Genomic DNA, 4,986 nt, shown 5'->3' with positions numbered 1-4,986 from the left:
TGTGTCCAACTACAACTAAAAAATAAATATTAAAATAAAGTACAAACATTCTTTTTTGTAACTCTTTCCTTTTATCTGCTTAAAAATCTGCATAAAGCAATAATCATAATACTATGTTCATAGGATTATGGTGTATAAAGATGCAATTTGTATGACAACAGTAATACAAAGGATTGAAGAGGAAGCAAATATTTTGGGTCAGAGTTTTGTATACTTTTTGAAATTATGTTAGTAATGAAGTGAACTAGATTGTTATGAATTTAAGTGTCAATTGTTATCAACAGGTCAACCTCTGAGAGTACTGCTTTTATTGTTTATTTTTAATCATTTGGGGAAAGGAGTGAAGAAACAAAAAATATGCTTGTTCTCTGTACTTTTACCTACATAGTTACCTAAAGTTTCCAAATATTGCAACATATTTAATATAAATATGCTTCACTAAAAATGTTTATAAAATAATAAAGATAATAATACACATGGGTATTAAAATAATGCAAGAGTGTTTAACTCAAAATATGGAAATAATTGAGGAATAGAGGGACAAACACTTATAGTATATATAAAAACCAAATATCAAAATGGCAGGTGTAAATACTATCATCTTAGTAATCACATTAAATTTAAATGAATTAAGTAATCCAGTCAAAAGGTAGAGCTTGATAGAATGGGGAAATAAACAAAGATAATCCAACTATACAAGAGGTGCAATATAAATTAAAATATATAGATAGTTTGAAAGTAAACAAAAAATAGGGAAAAATATTATCAAGTATTAGCACAAAGAGAGCTAGTATAATTATTCTCATTCAGACAATACTGGCTGTCAAACAGAAAATGTTACTACAATTAAGAGAGCAATTTTATACTAATAAAGAGGTTATAGCTTCATAACACACTCAAAATTCAAAAACAAAGAAAACTGAAGTGAGGATAAAATTATAAAAGAATTATTGGAAATTTTAATACTACATTTTCAGCAATGAGTAAAAATAACAAGCAGAAGATCAACAAGATAGAAAAGACTTGGAAAACACTGTAATAGACCAAATAGGTATCTATAGAACTATCCAAAAACAATAGACTAGACTTTATTCTCAAGTACAGATGAAGCATTGTCCAGTATATAGGTCATATGTTACATCATAAAACAAACCAATTAGTTTAATGATTTGAAATCACAAAAGTCATGTTTCCCAACCACATGTACTAAATAGAAATCAATAATAGATTAAATTTTGAAATTTCCTAATTATATATAAATTAAACCACATACTACCAAATAAGTAATTGAACAAAGAAATCACAAAGCAAATTGGGAAATACTTTGAGTTTCATGTATGCATTTTCCTATGTATTGATCTATATGGCTTCAGGAAATATCTAGAACCACATTTAACAAAAAATATTTGAAAAGCATCAGCTACTCATAATTTAAGTAAAGTAATACATTACTACTGTTCTCATCAAAATGGGTTTCTTTGCCTCTTACTACATGTGTATATGGTAGTATAGCACTGGCTTCACCTATTCAAAAGAGAATGACATTCTTTTTTTTTCTTGAATACATTTCCCAGGCCTGTAGGCCTCTCACCTCTGGCATTCTGGTTTCATCAGGTCATTAGGAGCTTCTATATTAAAGACTGAGAGAGGACCAGACTCAAGACTGTCTCTTGCCTCAAAGAAAATTAAGGCTGTATATTTCATATTCATTCATGTGCCCAATGGATTATAGTAGACATTACAAGTCACTTTTTCATAAGTGACTTATGAAAAAATAATTAAAACCTGAGCTATGTACCCAGCTACACACCCACCACTACTCTTCATTTCAATATATACTACACATTATGGTATATTAATGTTTCTGATTTTTTTATTTAGATTTTTAAGGGGAGGGTAACCAGGGATTGAACTCAGGAGCACTCAAGCCACCGAGCCACATCCTCAGCCCTATTTTGTATTTTATTTAGAGATAGGGTCTCACTGAGTTTCTGAGCACCTTGCTTTTGAGGCTGGTTTTGAACTCATGATCCTCCTGCCTCAGCCTCCCCAGCTGCTGGGATTACAGGCATGCACCACAGCACCTGGCTTAGACTTATTTTTAATTGATACATTAAAAACATGCAAACGAGGGACCATATAATGTCTCAATTACATGTATATATTGTATTGTAGTTAAATCAGAGCAAACATCTGTCTTCTAAAACATTTACAATTTCATGACAAAACGTTCAAATTCTTTTCTTCTAGTTTTTTAGATACATGGTACATTAATTATTACTTATAGTCACCCTACTATGCAACAGTACACAGAATTTCTTACTCCAAACTAACTATAACTTAGCACCCGTTGATTGAACACATCCCACCCCATCATTCCCCACCACTCTGCTCTTAATTTCTATGAGAGTACATTAATATTGGAAGCCCTGTTCTGATGACTAATTTCTAATGCTCAAGAATTGTAAATGTGTTTAACTGTCTGCAAGATAAAAATTCAGATACTTTAACTGTCATTTATGATTTGCCAAACATATGGTTTCAGGTTTATCTACTATTTACTCCTGAATCCCAGAAAAGAAAAACTGCAATTGCTGTTCTTCCAAATGAGCCCCATATTTCATTACTACTGGTTCTTTGTTCATGTTTTTCCTATACTAATTTTTTTTTTCTTTTCCCCGCCATTTCACAAAATTTTATGCATTTTGCGTCTCAAAGGCAACCTCCACAATGAATTCTTTCTTGATTCCCAAATCAGAATAAGTTGCACATTGCTGAATTTTGGGGGAAATTATGTCTAAAACTCATCTGATGCACTTACTACACTCACAATTTTATTTTCATTTAGCTACAATGCAAGAGAAAAAAAACTTTCCCCTAATCCCCACTCTTCTACAACTGGAAAAAAAAAATAACACTTAAGCAACATAGCCCCAAGTCAAGCACCTAATTAGGACCAAAAATTGTATTCAAATTAATTTAGCTAAATCCAAAGTCTGAGCCTTTATGATAATGACATTCCAACTATATTTAAAGCACAGTTCTATACATTTAAAAACATTTCTCTCCTTCTTGAAGATCATTATTTCCCTGCCTCTGAGCCCTGGTTTTTCTTTCATATAACTGTATACTCCTGTTTCTTTTTCAAGATTCTTTTCCGCTTCTCAGCTTCTCAATCTCTAATTGTTAGAATGTCCCAACCTTGGACCTTGTCTTCTTTATCAATTCATTGTCATAGTTTTAAATACTATCTATATGCTTGTGACTCCAAGATTTACATATCCAACTCCAATCTCTCTCTGAGCTACAGACAAAAATATCCAACCACCTGCTCAGCACCTCCCTTCGAATGTCTAATTTAAAGTTAAAATATTCAAAGGAGTTTCTCTTTCTTTTCCTTACCAAAATACTTTCTTCTACCTTCTTTTTCTCTATCTCATTAAGCAGCACACCATCCAGCTAGCAATTCAAAGCAAGGCCCAGCAACAACCCTTGATTCTTCTCTTTCTTTCACATTTACATTCCATAGCAGGTTCTGTTGAAGGCCATCAAAATATAACAATTTTTCACCATGTGCATTCTTACCATGTTCAATGAAGACATCCATATGTAATGCCTAGGACTTGTCAAGATTTCATAACTAGATCTGCTTCCAACACTGTCCCAGCATTAGATAGCTTCTGTTTTCCCCACTGGGTCCACTCACCTTCACCCTCTGCTCTGATCTATGCCTCTGGAGGCTGATGGGAAGAGACTTCTCCATCAGTGTAGTGTCCCTTGTAACTCTAAATTGCGTATGTTTGGCCAGTGGGCAGAAGTGGAGGAGACCATCAACAAGAGTTAGGATCTGGAAGGAATGTGAGAGGGAAAATTAATTAATCTTGAGGCTCATTCTATGCACAATGACCTCTAGTTCCTGAATTTTTTAATCTCAGTTTTTATCAATCTTCCCTTTTCACTAGTGTTTTCTCCATTCCACTAAATCCTCCATTCTTCTGTGTTTGAACCATGGAGTAGCAAAGCATTCCCAATTGTTGGGCCTGGTTTATTGAGCTGCACATGGGTGATTGACTAGATCTTTATGAATAGTCCTTTTATTAAGCACTTCTTCGAGTACCCAATTTGAGTGTGTCATTTGTGTCCAGCTGATACATTATTCATGGCATATTCTGCACATATCTACATAAATTATCTTTTTTAGTGATGATGTTTATTATTTCTTTTGTGAAAAGCAAAACAGAGACAACATAAAATGATACTAATTTCTAACAAGATAATAGTCATAAGAAAGAAATTTTTTAGGGCAGTATTATATACAGATATTAATACAAATTCTGTGTAAAATGCTATTTTACAGTCTCATAGAATTCAAAAGAATAATATACTACAATCAAGAAAGGTCTATCTCAGGTAAGCAAAAACAAATGAGTGTTGAGAAGTCAATTTTTATAACTCTGGAGAAAAAATAATAATTAAAAAATAATAATTAATAATAATTAAATATATAATTACTCCTACATACACCTCACAAGAATTTGATTAAGTTCAACATTCATTACTGATAAAAATATTTATAAAATGCCTATCAAAAACTTCCTTTATAATTTAAACTATGTCTCAGAGTTTTAATTTAATATGGCAAAATTGAATCAGCTTATTTAAGTTTATCTTTTCTTCACACAAGCCATCACTAAGAAAACTTCTCCCACCTTCCTACCCTTTTTTTATACTGCCCAGATAGGATTTGACCATCTTGGCTAAGTTAGGATTTGACTACTTTAGCCAACTTAGATACCATTAATCTATTTGGTTTCCATTTGGTTTCCAGATTCTAGCTTATTTTTAGTCCTCTTTTCTAATCTCCCTATTTGTACAAACTTTATGTTGCTTCCCAGGTTTGTTCATCTCTACTTACCCTCTTAGGCTTTATCTGCTTCCTCAGTGGGAGCTAGAGTCGCCCCCCCTGCCAAATCAGTCTCCCAGAGT

The sequence above is a fragment of the Ictidomys tridecemlineatus genome, chromosome 4 (genome assembly GCF_052094955.1).
Source record: "Ictidomys tridecemlineatus isolate mIctTri1 chromosome 4, mIctTri1.hap1, whole genome shotgun sequence".
NCBI classification, from domain to species: domain Eukaryota; kingdom Metazoa; phylum Chordata; class Mammalia; order Rodentia; family Sciuridae; genus Ictidomys; species Ictidomys tridecemlineatus.
The sequence above is the reverse complement of the archived record's forward strand: the minus strand, read 5'-3'. Positions refer to the sequence as shown.